The 19,628-nt window shown below is 34.6% G+C and overlaps 2 pseudogenes; both read right to left on the bottom strand.

Annotated features, from left to right (window-relative positions):
* Positions 1-7,439: 7,439 nt before the first annotated feature.
* LOC149534088 (subtilisin-like protease 4 pseudogene) lies at positions 7,440-9,632 on the bottom strand (annotated as a pseudogene).
* A 4,129-nt stretch (positions 9,633-13,761) lies between these two features.
* On the bottom strand, positions 13,762-16,071 carry LOC149534087 (subtilisin-like protease pseudogene; annotated as a pseudogene).
* Positions 16,072-19,628: the final 3,557 nt, after the last annotated feature.

Genomic DNA, 19,628 nt, shown 5'->3' with positions numbered 1-19,628 from the left:
GTCAAGAAAGATCATAATTATGATCTTGTCAAGTTACAGTTACAACAATTAATTGAAAACCTAGGAGCAATAAGGAAAATAAAGAGTTCTCAATACAAATTTGGATATATTTTGATATGTATTCTATTCTATGTGTGGAATACATTTCCTAAATTTGGCAAGGTTGAATGGGAGACAAATAGATCAATTGCAATATAGATAGGAGAGTTCATTGAACAATTAGGAAATAACTTTGAGTTAGTAATGGCTAGTTATCTTGAAGATTTCAAACAATCTTTGAAGAAGAGATTAAGGATTCTAGTCTCATTAGTGGAGAAACATTATGATGATTTTTGCTTCCTGGTTGACACTCATCATTCATATGTACAAGAAACAATTCCTAGAGTGAGATGGCTAAGGTTATTAGGATATGAGATAAATGTTGATGAGGCCTCTATAGAAATCACACCATTACTTGCAGAAGAAGTGAAAAAAGAAGCCAAAACATTTAATAACTATGAATAGGCCAAATCTAAAATCACTATGGACTTTAAGACTACATCTGTAATAAAGAAGAAGAATAAATTGGTGAAGAAACTAAAATAAAAATTTGGTTAAGGAGCTGAGGAAGACGATGAAGAAGAAGAAGAAGAAGAAGAAGAAGATAGATACGTTCAAACACCACTAGCTCTGACAAAAGGTCAAGGAGAGGATTAGCAGGAAGAGGAGATAGAAATTCCAAAAGGTGTGGAGGGAGAAGAAGTCAAGGAAGCACCTAATCCTATTGACAAAAAGAAAAGAAAGGAAAAGACACCTGTAGTGACAATACCAAAGAAGGTTGCAAAACCTAATCAACCAAAAACAACAACACCTACCACAAGGGCTAGTACAAGAGTAACTACACAGAAGGCTAAAGAGATAGCTAAACCTAAATAGAAAGAAGGTGGATCACAAAAATGACCAAGAAGAAACTATGCTACTCAGGCTAAATCTGATAAAAAGAAGATTGAATCTGATGACAATAGCCGATTCCAAGTGGTGAGTCATAGTCCCTCCTTAGACTTAGATAAATTATGTGTGAACATTAGAAACAATGCTGACTTGTCAAGTTTCTCTCACATTGAATTTGATAACCTTGGAAAGACTGAGAATATTAAAGTAGAGGAGACAATAAATGCCATGACGGCTACTTTTAAGAAAACTCTTCAAGAAATTTCCAACTCCATACCTAAGAGTTTATATAATAGAGTTGAGTAGAAATGGCACTATTGTTTAGACATAGAGAAGCAAATTAGGAAGATGACCCTCACTCAAGTTATGCCAAAACTTAGTAATGCAAAAATGTCTAAAGCCATAAATAAATATGCTATGATATTTGTATCTAAGTATAGGTAGGTCATTTAGAATAATATAGAACAAGATAGATGATGTTGTAAAGAAGTCAAAACAAATGTGGAAGATTACATATGGACTAGAAATAGTCAAAGATGATGAACAAAAACCTATTGAGGTAGAAGATGATGAAGAGGATAACAATGAAGAAGGTACATTTCAGGGAGGTACTGATATGAATATAGATGATCAAAGAAAAAATAAGCAAGAGAAACAATGAGAACATAATGTACAAGATACAAAAATGCCAAGTGCTAACCCTCCATAAGTGTAAGTACTAGAACTATCATAGTGAAGGATGTTTCTGATCCTACTAATGAGAACATCAATCCCCTAATGGAAGAATATTTGAAAAGGACACTTGACTAATCCACGCTACAAGCCAAATTATGTCACAAGAATGTATTGGTAAGTGTAGATGAAATTCAGAAGTTAGAATTTATGACTGTAGGAGAGGAAGTTAAAACACAAGACACGCCTACAGTCACTCCTCAAGTGATAAGTGTACAACCTTCACTGCACTTAGTTGTATATCAAAGGAAGGATATAACAAGATACACTATTAGTACACCCATGGAAAGCACTCTAGTCTCACAAAATGTTCAAGGACCTAAAAAGGACAAGGTTGAGATAGTTGGACAAGATAAGGTGGAAACACCAGTCAATAATGGGACACTAAGTCAAATAGGTCAAGTAGATGTGCCTGCCCCTCTAGCGCAAGTTCAAGGTGCAATTAATATTGAAAAGGTAGAAAAGGACAAGCTTGAAGAGACAAATGCATCACCCAAGCCAAAGGAACTCAAAGTACTTTGAGCATTGATAATATTTCCAGAATCAGGAACTCCTTCCAATCAAACTCTTTAGAGGCTAATCATAGATGCAATTCTTTTGCAATTTTTAGTGTCAAGTCCTAGCTCATCAAAGGCAAAAGTGGTAATAACTTATGGAGATGTTAGTCAAGATGAAGAAATTGGATTACAAAAGTGTGATTATGCAGCAATAACAATTGAGCAGATGGGTATACCTCAAGAGGCCCTAGCAAGAAAGAAACACCAAGAACTGCTCAGAAGGGAGCATAGCCAGAATCAAGCTTTGATTGAGATCAAAGAAATTTTCTTAGATGCATTCATTCTACCTACTCGAGATGAAACAAATCCAATCATTGAACAATTGACCAACATAGTTGAAAGAGTAAGTGATACAGACCTAGATACTAATGAAAAATTATTAGAATGGTCTGAGAAGAAGTTTCAAACTAAAGTGAGTGAGAAGATATCTAGTAAAATAGCACTAACACAATTTGCATTGGCTACTAAGATAGAAAGTGTAAATAATGTATTAGAGAACATTTTGTCCTTGTACACCAAATTGTGTAGTCCTACACTCTTCACACAAGAGATAAGGAATCACAACCTGAGCTTGGAAATTCACATGCAGTCATTTGGAGCCAAATTGTTCATGACTCTAGCTCAAAGTGAGAAACATTTCAAGACCCTCTTGCAAACCCAAAGTTAGTTAGCAACAGTACAAGCAGATGAATCCAACATAAGGGCTAAACCAATTAGCATCCAGTCGACATTGACTCCTCACATGGAGATTTTACACAAGGAGCCAGGCTATGCAGAAACACTTACCAAGAAAGACCCCAATATTTCTACATTAGAGGCTTAGTACACCTTGCTACGGAGCTATCCATCCAAATTAAGTCTTTGGAGGTAGCTTGTGATAATTGGGATGTATCTCTTAAAATTATTCTTAAGGTCCATAAATCTTTTTTGGACAAAAACACTATTAGTGTATAACCCATTGACATCAGTGTCAAAAAGGGGGAGTAAGAGCTGAGGGTGAGCAAAAAGAAAGAAATAAAGAGAAGAGCAAGAATTGGGGAGTAAGAGAAAGCAAGCAGAAAATAGAGAAAGAGTATTAGTTGAGGCAAACCTACTTAGCAGGAGAAAGAATTTGAAGATTTTGATATAGAATAAAGTACAAAATAGATCAAACAACTCAAGGGAAGTTATAAGGGTATGTGCAGGATCATGGTGTGCCAAAAAGTGGCAATCTGAAAAATATGTAGTTCTGAAATGCCTCAAAGAATTTCAAAATCTATTCCAACTTTTTTCCCACCCATCCTGATACTAAATGAAAATAGTTAATACCTTTATAATTCCTACTATATCTTTCGATACCAATCTTATATGGTCATCTTTATAACATCTCAAAAATGAGTTTTTTGCATGTTCTTATGTGTTTTTTACTTCAAGCATGTAGCTGACATCTTTTTTAAACCAAAATTTGATGTAATGAAAAGGGTTTCTTAAGAATGTTCTTAGCTTTTCATAAATGTAAGGTTTGTCAAATTACGAGTTTAGTAAGTAATTATTACTTATTTTCTAACGGAGTTAGCTGCAAAGTGTTGATTGACATACTAGTTGAAAAATAGCTATAACTTTCAAACCTTATAAGTTTGTGAAATCCAAAAGATGCATCACATTCTATGCTTCAACTAGTATAAGAAAAAAAAAAAAACTTAATTTTGATTTTTTTTGAACTAGTTAAGGTGGTCAGACACGGGAGTTTTTTAATTCTGAAAATAGTATAGTAGAAAATTCATAATTAATTATTTATTTGGAATAAAAATTCCCAAAAATATGTGTCACATCTAGGCATGAGTCTAATTTTTATATCTAAAATTATATTTAAAAATATTATCATTTCATTATGATTAAGGTGGTCAGACATACACCTACTTTTTATTTTCGCCCTAAAATTTTTGTAGTACTGCATTAAAATCCAAACTTTTGGCCAATCAAATATTTTTTTCTCTAGATAAGGCCTTGTATTTTAGAAACTAGATTCAATTTCCTACAAATTATTTTCTTACAACTTTTTGATATAAAGTCTAGAACCACTTTAAAATTATGTGGCAAGTTGACATAACCCTGATTTGTTGGTTTTCACTGCCACTTAAGGCCATAGTTTGGTACACCATGATCTTGCACATACTCATAATATTTTGAGGTATAAGTCATGTTGTAAACATTTTGATATTTTGAAAATGTGTGTAGAAGCCGAATAAGATTTCATTTTATGCTCATAAGAATAAAGAGTATTAATGTATGACCAAGTGTTTTTGACACTCATGTCAAAGGGGGAGATTGTTAATCTTAGATTGGTATTGAATAATGAGTGTCTATAGACTTAATTTATTTACTTACTTCATGCCAAACAACTAATATATGCCAAGAAAAACATGTAAATTTAGTGCATGTCGAGTAAATAGCGAGTGTCAAGTCACTCAAGAGCCGAGTAGATAGTATATGCCAAGTGATTCAGGAGCCGAGCAAGAAGTACATGATGAGTAATTCAGATTTTGAGTGATAGCATTGAAGTCATAGTATGTGTCGAGTACTAGGGGTTTCAGATGACAAGTAACATAGTTTGTCATAGTTGTTTATATTGGCACAAACAACTATGTCAACCATTTTTGGGCTGACCTAAGTATTGAATTATGATATTTGGTTATAAGGATGAATCTCAATTAGGAATCCCTATGTATTGCATGCACCCAATCAGGTAAAGGGAAGGTTTAAGCTACAATATGGATGAATCACAACTATTGATTCATACGTAACCCTAAGTCACCTAGGTCTTCTTAAGGAGGATGAACCCTAAACTTCATGTGTGTGAGTAGGGGAATGAATGAATAATCAAGGAGAGTTTTGAATGCATAAACCAAGACATTCATGGTGACCAAGGTATTATGATTTGAATTGCAAAATCAATTAAAGGAGAATAGAGAAAGGAAATAGTAAATAATAGAGAAACATCTGATCAAGAAGAACCAAGTACATAGTAGAATAGAGGTGATATATCATCAAGCATCAGAGTGCTAACTACAGGATCATTGCTAAGACATTCTAACAGGTGAATTAGTTAAATCTCTTTATAAAGTAGTCCTAAGAGGCTGTATTGAAATCCTCTAACAAAGTGCTTACATAATTGGGAGTTAAAGTCCTTTAACTAAGAACACTTCTAATAGGGTGTTGAAATCCTTTAACAAGGTAAGACCTAATAGTCTTTGTAAGCCTTTGATAGGGTAGACCTTTCACAAGGTAGATGATGTTTCATGATCAAACATTGTAACCTTCATTAGATACACTTTATTACTACAGTAGTGAAGATTTGTGGGTGTCATCCCCAACCCAATTTTACCCTCTCATTGGAGGGTTTCTAAGTAATCATATCTTGTGTCATGAATGTGTGAATGCTTACTTACATGCTTTAGATATATATTCTTTACATGGTATTTCAATTTACTTATTCTTTACAACTTTTCACTCTTTTGAAGTGAGCCCTGTTAGGAGCCAACCCTATTAAAGGCTACAAAATACACTATTAGGTGTGACCTTGTTAAAAGATTTGAATGACCCTATTAGGAGTTGCCTGGCTAAAGGTCTTAAGACACTTCAATCTAGAAATGCCACCTTGCTAGAGGATTTACAAAATGAATGTTAAGTCAACTCTATTAAGATATTTCTTCACTGCTACAATTGTTAAAGAGTCACAATGATTGACTTGATTAATCAAGCAACTGATTTGTAGATTTAGATCATTGTTTTGGCTTATCCTCTAAGTCCTCCTTGATCAGAATAATCTTTGTAGCTCTTTGGATGTTGTGCTCTTAATTAGATATCCTTCTTTATTCACATCTTAACTTTTTCCACAACTCGACCTTTCATATATATGAAATCCATTGTCAAGTCGGCTCTAATACCTTTAAAAATAAGAAATAGATATCTAGTCAGTTGACTTACATAAACAACACAATAAACAAAACTATTCTATTGTAGGTTAGCTAAAATTAAAATTGGGTCACTCAATTACCACTGAGTTCCTTGGTAACCGACCTTACTTGGCTTACACTGAACCCCTTTGGTAACCAACTTGACTTAGTTAACACTAAAATCCTTCAATGATTGATCTAGCTTAGTTTGCACTTGATCACTTAACTTGGCTTCTTCTGAACTTATGCTTGGCTGATAGTGGAGTCATTAGAGCTCAGTGACTACTAGTAGTGCTCGTTTAGAGTGTAACATTTGTGTAACATCAATGACAATATACAATTTAATAACTATTTTCAACAACATTATCAAGTATAATTTCTTAATGAATTAGATGATATTTTCTCATAGTAATCAACAATAGACTAAGGGACAACTAAAGTTAAGCTCTTGTGTCTATTATATCCTATATCTTGATGACATTTGAGTAGACTAGTAAACAATCTTAAAATAGTTAATAGCATATTTATAAATTAGAAATAAAATTCATGTACAGCACCAGGGATATATAAAAACAAATAGTTTTTGCATTCACATAATGAATATAAGCATTGAAGTGAATGAAAAGTTTCCATTTGTGATAAGGAAAACACACTAGTTTGCATTCTAAACAAAATATAAGAACATTAGTGAAAAGAAAAGAATGTTTCCATTTCCAATAAGCAAAGAAAAGAAATTTGGTTTTTTTATTGGAAAAGGAAGAAATGGACTCTTATCATTTTTGTTATGCATATAATCTTAATACTACATTTGTAAATTTATGAAAGATAATAAATCAATTTTTAAAAAAATTATGAAATATAGTACAAATTAAAATAATTGTCATTTAGTGCGTTGGTGGCGCAAGTACAATGTTTTTATGCCCACTAAATTTTACACCCCACACTTTGATAAAGATATATGATCCTATGTTTTATAGTCTAAAACTTGTGTCATAAATCTTAGATCCCAAATTTTTTAACCTCATATGAAATAAATTTAGTGTTAACAAATAAGAAAGAAAGTTACTTAATATTTAGAAAATGAAAATTTTAGATTTCTTCTAAATGTTATCTAAAATATTGATATTCAAAATATACACAATTAATATTTTTTAAAAATTAAAAAATTCACATCGACTATATTTTTGCAAAATTTATCCAATGTTTTAATTGAATCTTAAATAGTTCACTTATATTAATATGAATATGAGACCTCGAATTCGAAGATAGTCATTGACATCACTAATCAGTTTGTCCTCCACGAGACTGCCATAGGGCTTCTTACGCTATAACCATGAGCGCTTGAAACCCACCTAATTGAGCCTTGGGAGAAGCCCGATTTCGAAGGATCAAATGCTTTTGCTACAAATGTGATGCTATAATTCCTTTTCCCCATCGCTGCCCCAAACGATAAGAAAGTTGGATTCACACTCACATCGACTCCCCTGGGCGGATCAATTTTGACGGTGTACTTGGACTCCGCGGCTCCAACATTAGTCACAACTCTTCTCAAGGTGACAGAACTTGTTTCATTTAAAACAAGAGGAAAAGACGGATAATTGAGGTTACCCGGAAGAGTGCTTTCATGATTGGAAGGGCACACAACATTCTTGTTTAGGATCAAGCGAAGTTGGGATTCTGTGTAATTTAGCCCACAAAGATAAGGAATATAATCTTTGGGGCTACGGTCATAAACAAGGCCTAGATTGGCTGCTCTTTCGGGATTTATCTGCCCAGCACCAGTAGCAAAAATATCTGTGGGCATGAAATTATTTCCATCATCAAGAATTGGCCCGCCCTTCTTATCCAAGTAATCTGCAGTAGTAACAAGTGCGGACTTAATGTCTGTCGGGCTCCATTCCAGGTGAGCATTTTTAAGCAAAGCAGCCACCCTGCTCACATGTGGAGTGGCCATTGACGTACCGTACAAGATATTGTAACTTACTGTTTGCTTATCTTCAAGGAGGCCCGAAGCACTCTGATTTGAAGGCCAAGCTGCAATTATGGAAAATCCAGGAGCTATTACGTTGGGCTTCAAAATTTTTGGGCTTATTAGGTTGGGTCCATGCGACAAAAATGATGCCATCATCGACGCTGAAATATTGTTGGCGACGCCCAAGACAGTGCCCTCGGACTGAATAGCCACCTTAGGGTTCTTAGTAGAATTTATATAGGCCGCCAAGGCAAGTCCTACCTTAAACCCAAGGGATGTCGATGGCAAAAGCTGAGGGAACAATATGAATTCCTCCCCAGTAAGATTATCATTAATGAATATGACGCCGACACATCTGGCCTCTCGAGTAGCTTCTCCCTGCTACAATGGAGAACCAAGACTGCCTGGCGAGCACACCACCAGCTTTCCTCTTATAAGACGTGAATCCAGAGAACCATCCCTCCACAAATCCATCTCCATGAGCCTCAATTCTTTTGTTTGGTGCACCGTCATCATACATGGTGCACCGTTAGAGAGATCTGAGGGCTCCTACGACCCTTCATTTCCCATCGTGCAGCTCACAAAAATGCTCCTTTCCATGGCGTAAAAGGCACTGATTGCAAGCTCGTCCAAATAAAATGCAAATGGCTCGCCACCAAGAGAGATAGACAGCATGTCCACGCCCTCGAAAATGGCACCATCCATCCCTGCTAGAACATCAGATTCTAAGCAATCCAACCCCATGCAAACCTTGTAGACAGCAACATGAGCACCCGACGCCATTCCCTGCGTGGTTCCTTGAGCGTTGCCAAAGAGTCGGGCCCTTGCAACGGGGCTCCTAGCTACAGTGGAGGCAGTATGAGTGCCGTGTCCCACTGAGTCTCTCACCGTTCCTTCCCTCCTGAAATTTCTCACCCCGATCAGATTGTTGTTGCAACTTGACTTATTGAAATCAAGCGAGGTCTGGCAGATTCCTTTCTAGCGAGAAGGCACGGCATCGATGTTGGTGTCTGGCTTGAACGAAGGACTCTCCGGCCACACACCCGTGTCTAGTAATCCAATTATGATGCCCTTGCTCATTTTAGAGCTTTTCCACATGCCATGGCTTGGTTTGAGGCCCATAAACCTAGCAGAATATGTTGTCTACAAGTGCACCGCCTTATCAGGAGTCGCGTGCACAAAACTTGGGATCTTTCTCATCACCTCAAGTTGTGATCTTGTTAACCATGCAGCGAATCCATTCATGAAATTCTCATACACATGCACTAGATTTGCATCTCCATTTGCTGCTTTTGCTTTGTGTAAGAACGACGAATACCACATTTTCAGCTCGTCAAGGCTCTGTGGGCTTTCTTCTGGTTGCGCCACATGGATGATATAGATCTGTGATTCTTCGCTTGCCTCTATGAGAACATCTGGGTGGTACATAGTTATCATGATCGCCATGGATACAAAGAATAACTTCATCACGTATTCAGAAAATGATCTTCTTGCCGAAATGCCCATGTTTGCTAGGATCGGGAGAAATTAACTGGAAAGTATAAGATTCCAAGGTGAACCTCTGGTATTTTTGTGCAAAATAAACTAGAATTGTAGCCATAACACACTAACCTTGTCTAGGTCATCGACTTCCAGTTTGGGCTACGACATTGGTTGGCAGATTATTGGCTACTAAAATATCTTCTCTTTTCTTCATGTACATTTATTGGCAGATTAAAAACATTCAGAGTGGCACAAAGCATATTTAAGAAGCTGGGAATAGTTTATTATTATTATATTTATATTTTGTAAATACAATTTACATAGTAAAGATGTAGAGATTTTGATTTTATTCAAAAATTAGTATTAAATTTTTATTTTTTTAAAAGGCCTATAGTGAAAAGAAAAGAAAATCATTGCTCTTATACTTTATTGTATGATGAATGATAATGTGATCAAGTATGCTTCTTAATAATTTATAATTGCCTCTTAATATGACACAAATAAGTTGAATAGGAAAAATATGTATTTTTCAAATTAGTTATATGTAATAAATTTGCATGTTTAATGTTTTGAATATCTTAGATATTATATAATTAATCATATATATTAATTTAGATAATATATAATCTAGTAACAATGAGTATCACACATAAAAGAAATCTATTGAAATTTATTGAATATAAACATCTTAATTAGAATATTATATTATTATTATTATTACTATATATATTATAATATTACTTATAGTATTATTATTATTATTGCAAACATTATATTATAATTACTATATTAATATTATTATATTCATGATCTAGTATCAATAAATTCATCATCATTAATATGGTAACAAATCTTAAGGTTTGAAATAGACCTTTTGAACATGACAGTATTCATTTTAAATGAAATGACTTGATAAGTTTTTGATTAGGGAGGAAATAAATGTTCAAGGCACCTTGAAATCCTTTTACAATCAAGTCATGACCTCAAGATTTGGAATCCTATTAAAACGAATAGATAAATAGATAAAACCATTGGGTTTCAATATTGCATCCAAAACCATCATTATGAATTGCCACAAAAGATTAATCATCAAAATGCTACGTGAAACTATGGCATTTTGAATAGCTCCCCAAACCAACATGGGTTTAACTAGGATCCCACAACAAGATTAGGTTTTAATGGCCCATAAAGCCATTACAAGGTTTTGAAAAGTTCATGAAACTTTCACTATGAGCCTCATGAGATTAATAAAATAATATTAAAAAATAACAAAAATTAGATTTTGATTTATTAAGGGATCCAAAACTATATTGGGGTTTTCAAAGTTACCACAAGCCATCAAGTTGGGTTTTGAAATGGCTCCCAAAATTAATCTAAAGTCTAGATCAAAGTTGATCATCCAAAAAGTCTACAACTTTCCCAACAAACCCTTATCCACATGTATAGGATTGGATCCCAAATTAATATACGGACTAAAAAAAATCACTAGAAGGGAGAATAGAATTTTTTTCCACCTAGCATTCCAATAGTTGTGTGGTGCAATGAGTATCTGAGGGTACTCTTGTTGGAGGTAAACTAGATCCTTGTAGATAACCACATAGTGGAAATACAATTCAAAAGCAAGATATGTTACAAATCATAACACTTTATTCATAAATACAATTGTTTACATGCAATATGCCTAGCTATAAGGCCTTTCGAGTTAGGGCCAAATACAACAACAATTAAAAAATAGTTTTGCAAGATCCCACAAGATCCAACTCACAGTCGTAATACTAGCTAGTCTAGTTCCACACTCTATTAGGAAACCCAAAGGAAATATCAACTTGTGCTCGCAAGCCCACCAAGAAATCTCCTAGTTCAGCAAGCCTCAACTACTAGCCCTTCAAGGTTTGCTCATAAAATTCATCATCCTCTTTTTCAAGCTGGATGAATATACCACACTACCTTAAGACTCCAAAAACCACCCCTTACTTATACCCAACTAAGCCACAAGTTATCCTATCCCATTAAAAATTAAAATAAACCCTAATATTAAATATTTTTATAAGCCACAATTCTGCTAAATTATTAGAAGATTATTAGTACAATATTAGTACAATCTTGTACTAATATTAACTTCTTCTTTTCACTTCTAATTTATCAGTACAATCTTCTAATAAATTTGGATTCTCACAGGTATCTGCTAAATTATTTTTATAAGCCACAATTCTGCTAATTTATTAACCAATTGAAAGCCTCTCTTGCATAGGTTATTGATACTATGTATTTTATTCTAAACCATTATTGCATAGAAGATTCCAATTTTTTGAGTTAAACCTTTAAACCAACAAGAATCCTAAAAGGTAGGGTCATAACTCAAAAGGAGTTATGAAATGCTAGAGTAAATAGAAAAACAACCATAAGGATTAAATAACCAAACATGAGAGGTGAAGTCATCCATTTTGATCCTCCAAGAATAAAGCTCCACCTAGATCTTCAACATGTTGGGATTGATGCACATAAGGTTCACCCATTAACCATTAATCTATTAATCAAAAACTATACTAGCATAAAAATGCTTGCAATAATTAAGCAGATCTGAATCATCAAATCCTTCCATCAAGAAACTTTCTCTAAGCCAAGAATCTTCAAAGAATCTAATCCATTTGCAATAATCGGCTACATTAGCATAAAGTTTTAATTAAGGCTAGGGTTGATGTCAATTGAGTTTATGTTAAAAAATACATTAAGTTCAAGTTATTATTCAAGATAGGGTTTAGTTATGGTTAGGATTGATGTTTTGGTTAACTTATTATTAGCATTCAATTATGGCTATATTAGGGTTATATTTAAGATAAGGTTATGCATAAGATTAATACTACCTTATCATTAAAGATATTATTTTAGGTCAATACTTGAAGTTAATGTTAAGGATGATATTGTCAACTAAACTATTAACATGATTGAATTATAATTTAGCTAGACATCTAATAGTAGTTATAATAAAAAAGTATATCTAGCCTTAAATAAACCCTACAACTAAATTGAGTTTAAATTATAATAATTAATTGCAAAGCATTATTTTCCCTTTTATGCCCATTTTGGCTTAAAGGGTTGGCTATCCTTTTGCCTCATTTTAGTTATTTATGTGATTATTTTAATAATATATACATAAACATATAATCAATTATATAACTCCATTATATTTTAATAAAATAAACTAAAATTGTAAACAAATAATTGTTGATAATTAATAGATTTTTCTTTTGAATAATTGATTTTGTAAATAAATTACTTTTTATATCGACTATTTTTAATACCATTTTAAGGACATGCAAAAGTCAATAAGAATTTTATGATTAATCTAAGACAATCTAAAATTGGATAAATAAATTTGAAAAAATAAAATTAATGATATTTTAAAGGAATAGAAGACTATGATTTTTAATTAATGTTACTATTCTAAAATTATTCTTTTGACTTAAATCTCATTTAAGCTCGTATTTGAGTCCATATAGCAATTTACTTAATCATAATTATAACTATAAACTATACCTAACATTAATTGTAAATTTTGAGGGTAATAACAGAAGTATTAATACAAATAACTGAAATAATAACTAAGAGTGTCACTTTTATAATAAAATCCGTTTTCCCAAAACCGATTGATTAAGACAACAAAATATTCTAATGTGTGGAGAACTTTCCTATGATTTATAATCATATTCCTAAAATTAAAACAATACTATGATATTTTTCTTATTGTAGTCAAACTCTCTATAAATTAGAACAATTTATGTTACATGTTAGAAATATCTAAATATGTTGTTGATCTTGCAAATAAAATTACATTTTCAATTTATGAAATATTTTTTTATATGCTCATATATTTATTCTAAAATAATATTTTTAATAATAATTCCGTTAATTGAAATTTGTTTAAAATTTGTACCTTTTATTTAAGAATGGAATTGTAACATCTAATATATTAGCTAGCATGCTAATATGTTTGAATTAGATATAACAATTGACCTTTTGAATTGGATGGCTTGTTTTTATTGCTGACAGAAAAAACTGAGCCAGTCACGAGCTGGTCCTGAATTCGATTACATAAATGGATATGGACATGAGACCTCCTGACTCAAAAATGGTTATTGTCATCGCATGTAATTTAGCTTGTGTCCCAGATGACGGAAACAGGGCTTCTTACGCTGTAACCATGAGCGCCGCTTGAAACCCACGTAATTGAGCCTTGCGAGAACCTTGATCTCATAGGATTAGTTTTGTTTGCTGAAAATGTGACGCTATAACTCTTCTTCTCCATCACTGCCCCAAACGATAAAGACGTTGGATTCACAATCATGTCAACCCCTCTGGGAGGAACAATGTTCACGGTGTACATGGATTGGGCAGTCCCGACATTCGTTACGGTTCTTGTCAAGGTGACAGAATAATTTAGGTTATTGAAAACCAGAGAGAAGGATGGATAATTGAGATTACCCGGAAGAGTGCTACTTTCATTATTGGAAGGGCACGCAATATTCTTGCTTAAGATGACCTGAATCTGCGATTCTGTGTAGTTCAGCCCACAGAGATAAGGAACATAATCTTTGGCGCTAAGGTCATATATAAGACCCGGATCGGCAGCTCTTTCGGGGTTTATATGTCCAGCGCCCGTAGCAAATATATCTGCCGGTGCGAAATTGTTTCCACCGTCAAGAATCGGCCCGCCATTCTTATCGAGGTGCTCTGCAGTTGTAATAAGCGCAGACTTAATGGCCGCGGGAGTCCATTCCGGGTGAACGGCTTTGAGCAGAGCAGCAACCCCGCTGACATGCGGAGTGGCCATTGACGTGCCGTACAAGATGTTGAACATCACTCTTCTGTCATCTTCACTGCTATCATGAGGATCTGGACTGAGATCCGAAGGCCAAGCTGCTATGACGGCAAATCCAGGGGCGATCAGGTCGGGTTTCAGAATTTCGGGGCTGACCGTGTTGGGCCCGCGGGATGAAAATGAGGCCACTGCGGGCGCCGAGATATTGTTGGCGTCGCCGAAGACAGTGCCTTGGAACTCAATAGCCGCCGTGGGGGTATTTGTAGAATTCATATAGGCTGCCAGGGCAAGTGCTGCCTTATTACCAAGCGTTGTTGACGGCAAGACAGGAGCGTACAATCGAATTTCCTCGTCATCGTTAACGAATATCACGCCCGCCCCTCCGGCCTCTCGAACGGCTTGACCCTGCTCCACTAGATCGCCAGGTCCGCCTCTTATGCACACCACGAGCTTTCCTTTTACTACATCTCGGTTGAGAAATTGACCCCCACAGGTATCTACCTGAACAAGGCTCAGTTCATTGGTCTGGTCGTGGCCCATGCCGTTGAAGAGTGACTCGCCGTACAGAACTGTTCCGTCTCCGAGCTTGAGATTCGCGACGAAATGTCTGTCCATGGAACTCGCGCCGACGGTCATGATCCAAGGCGCGCCGTTGTAAAGATACGACGGCTCCGTCGGCCCCTCGTTTCCTGCTGCGCAGCTCACAAAGATGCCCCTTTCCATCGCTCGGAAGGCCCCGATGGCGATCTCGTCCTCGTAAAACGGAATAGCGCCGCTGCCGAGAGAGAGCGAGAGCACGTCCACGCCCTCAGATATGGCGGCGTCCATCGCCGCCAGAACATCTGATGTCCTACATCCCCCCTCCTTGCAAACCTTGTAAACGGCGATGTGAGCACCCGGCGCCATTCCCTGCGCGGTTCCTTGAGAACTGCCAAAGAGTCCCGCATTTGCAACGAGGCTCCCCGCGGCAGTGGATGCAGTGTGAGTGCCGTGTCCGTCCAAGTCCCTCGCCGTCTTATCCTCGGTGTAAATTCTCGCTCCGATGAGTTTGTTGTTGCAACTGGACGCATTGAAATCTGTTGTGGTCTCGCAGACTCCTTTCCACCGAGAAGGGACAGCACCGGTATTGAGGTCTGGCTGAAACGAAGGGCTCTCCGGCCACACGCCACTGTCCAGCACGCCAATTATGGTGCCCTTGCCCGCGTTAGATCTCGGCCAGAGTCCCTTGCTTGAATCCAGGCCCAGAAACTTTGCAGAATATGTTGTCTGCAAGTGCAGCATTCTATCAGGATACGCATCCACGAAACCTGGGATCTCTCGCATCGCCTCAATTTCTGATTTTGTTAGTCGGGCGGAAAATCCAGTCATGACATTCTCATACGCGTGCAGTAGATTTTGACTAGAACTTCCTCCTCGCTCTTCTTCCGCTGCTTCTTTGGGCAAAAACGATGAATACCACATCCTCAGCTCCTCAACGCTATGTGGACTTATGTCCGGCTGCTCCACACGAACGATATAGATCCGCGATTCCTCGCTTTCCTCTGCAAAAACATCTGGATCGGACATAAGTATTACGGTCGCTATTATCACGAACAGGAGCTTCTTCATCTGTCCATTAAACGATCTTCTCGCCAGAATGCCCATCTTAGATGATGCCCAGAGATATTCAACCCAATGGATAACAATGCGATCTAGGTCTCTGTTAGTTATGCACCTCAAAAGCTTCCAGCGGTGTAAAATGCCAAATGTTTGAATCAGTAATCTTGTTATAACACACCAACCTTCCTATGGGCATCCCCTCACAGTTTGGGCTACGATATTAGCTGGCTTCGTAACAAGTTTTACTGATTCTCTCGCCATACATGTCCCTGACCAATTTTCTTTGCCAACTTTCCTAACTTTACAGTACCTATTATCTCTGCATTAACACGCGCCATTTTACGAGATCGTCTTATCTTTCGTTTTTGCGTTTTTGTTATTCCCACAATATCCTAGAATTCGTGGAATGTCCTCTTTTTCTGATATTTTCTTCGTTTTCGATTTAACAACATTGTTCTTCTAATACTTTGGAATATATTTATTCTTCCCTTATTTAGAGATATATTTGAAGGGAAATAAAAAATATTCTATTCAAATAAATTTTTGGAATTGAGAACAAATACGTAAGAAATGTATAAAAATCTCTGCAATAGCTGTCTTCTTAACAAGTTCGATTGATCCTCTTCCTTCTGTTTTAGAAAATTGTTATTATACAAATATCGCAGAATTAGTGGAATTATTATCCAAATATCTTAGAGGTAAATAAAAAACTATCATAATGAATTATATCAATCAAAAAAATCATAATGAAATAAATTTTTAGAATTGTTTACAAATATGTAAATTTTTGGAGTTGTTTACAAATATGCATGTAAGGAATTTAGATTAATTAATGAAACAATTAAGTATATATGTTTTAAAATTAAAAACACGTCATAATTTTTGTATTATTTCAGAATTTTTTAACATTTTTCTTTTTTAAGATTTATATTTGCAGAGAAATAAAAATTATATTGAAATAAATCGCAAAAATTGAGAACAAATATGTCACATGATCAAATAAATAATGAAATCAATAGATACATGTTTTAAAATTAAAAAAAACATCATAATTTTTTGTATTAATTAGTTTTTAAACATTTTCCCTTTTTAAGACAAATTGACAAATTGACCTTAATGTCAACAATCTCCCCATTTGGCATTAGTGACAAGAACACTTATCAAACCAAAATGTAAATTCTTGAAATTATAAGTCAAAAACTTCATTTATCAACATTTCGTGTCTTCAACTCGATTTTGACTTCATGTTGATGTAGCTCAGTAAATTACGATATTTTTATATTTTTTCAAAATTTCATATTTCTTGCTTATTTGTACATTACTATACTACTCCCCCATACATATATCTCTCCTATACATATATCTAGAGTATGATAATCTTCTCTATATACATATATATACTTCTCCCCCTTTACCAATAATATCCTCCCCCATTTTGACATAAATGCCAAAGGTGTACAAAATCTACAAGTTCATAGAAAAATGTGACAAGAAATCAGAATGTACTTTCAGAATTAGTACCATAGTATTGTTCAAATTCTCTTGCAATACCTTAATTGCATGGTTAAGATTGTAATATAATCTTAATCATAACTATAATCCTAATCTTAATAAGAATCCTAATCTTAATCATAATCCTAGAATTTATAGCATGGTAAAGATTGTAAGGTATATATCATGGTTAAGGTTAGTGTAAAGGATTAAGAAAATATTAGTGCAAGGCTTGATTGAATAATTGAGGTTAGTGTTTAGGTTCGAAAAGTGATGGATTTTGGTTAGGGTTCAAGGTTAAGGTTATGGTTTGAATCATGCTTAGCTCTAGGGTTAGGGTTAGATTTTTTTTATTAGTGATTGAACTATAGCATTAATCCCAAGATCGTGATATTAATACTAACCCTAATCCTAGATGCTAAATCCTATGGTTCTAACCCTAACCCTAAACATTTAATAATATTCATATGCCAACCTATACCCTAATACTAATATTGACAACCCTAGATCTAAAATACTAAAGTCTAATCCTAGTCCTAATCATAAAGATTGAACACTAATCCTTATTACTTAATCATAACCTAGATGTTAAATGTTAATTATAACATTATTCCAAAATTCTAACCCTTATAAAGAATCTAACCTAACATAATATTATAATCCTAAAATATAAATTTTAGATGCTAATCTAAATCCTAATTCTAAAATTTAAACCAATAAACCTAAATACTAAGGTAAACCATAATCATAAATGTTCAATCCTAATACTAAATGGCCAACCTAATCTTATATTCTAATAATCTAAATGCTAAATCACAATCCTAATTGTAACCTAGTACTAATTATTATATGAATCCATATCTTAAACCTAATCTTAATGATAACTATAAATATGTACTATGTCGAACTCTAATCCTTATTCTAAACCATAATCCTAAGCCTTGAGAAATTCTAACCCCATTCCTAAATCCTAAGTGTTATGTTTATTGTTCTAGGGCCATATAGTTAAGGAAAGGCTTAAAATTATCATTGGGGTCAGAATTTATGTTAGACTTATAGTTATGATTAAAAATATGATTAAATTTAGAATTGTGATTAGGGCTTAGATATAGCTAGCATTATGGCGGGGATTATTTTTATGACTAATGCTTAGGGTTGGACTTAGGATTATGTTTAGGGATAAGGTTTAAGATGACGGTTAATATGTTGGTTAATGCTAGGGTTTATATCATGGTTAGCATTTGGCTTATTAATAAGGTTAGAGATAGACATGTGGGTAGGGTTAGTGCTTAGGGTAAGGATTATGGTTAAAATTGGGGTTTACGTCATGGTTAGGGATAAAGTGAGTATTAAGGTTAGCGAAGGATTAAATTTTTGGTTAGGAATTATGATTTGGGTTTTAGGGTATGTGTCATAGTTAGAGATAGGGTTTGGGATATTTTGGTTAGAAGTTTAATAATTATCAATAGGGTTAGGGTTTTTGGTTAGAAGTATAATCAAGGTTAATGTTTTAATTAATGATCTTTTAGGGTATTTGTGTGAATTGTACTTTAGGTTAGAGTTAGGGTTGGGTTTTGGTAACATAACATAATGCTAACCTCTATTACTATAAAACCATCCAATTTTTTGCATAATAAAGATAGTCATTAACTATATTCTATTCACACTTTTTTAACTGTTAATTGTTTATTCTAATCATTGTTGTCAACCTATGGTGCACATTGATAATTTTATGAGTTTCATAAATGTGTAGTTAATATTGTTATTCTTATCGATCCTCTATGTACACAAAATGTTCTTAGTATATGGGAAGTTGAAATATGTAAGAAAAAATATTTGATGTTTGATATGGTAGAATGTGTATTTGGACTCCTATATTTGATGATACAATGCTATACTAATGTCTTGTGGTGATGGTAAGTCATTCTACATGTAATATATTAGAAAGGTGTCAAGCATAGGAAGCTAGTAGATGTAGGAAATAGCATCAAAATTCCTTATTATAGATTCCTTTATATTTCTTAGGATAAGAAATTGGTGAATTATGGTTTAGGTGTTATTATAAATGATTTGTGAATGTCGACTATCCTAGTTTTTAGCCCATCAAAGTT

The sequence above is a fragment of the Cupressus sempervirens genome, chromosome 10 (assembly GCF_028749045.1).
Source record: "Cupressus sempervirens isolate cs-2001-9-10 chromosome 10, ASM2874904v1, whole genome shotgun sequence".
Taxonomy (NCBI): domain Eukaryota; kingdom Viridiplantae; phylum Streptophyta; class Pinopsida; order Cupressales; family Cupressaceae; genus Cupressus; species Cupressus sempervirens.
The sequence above is the reverse complement of the archived record's forward strand: the minus strand, read 5'-3'. Positions and strand labels throughout refer to the sequence as shown.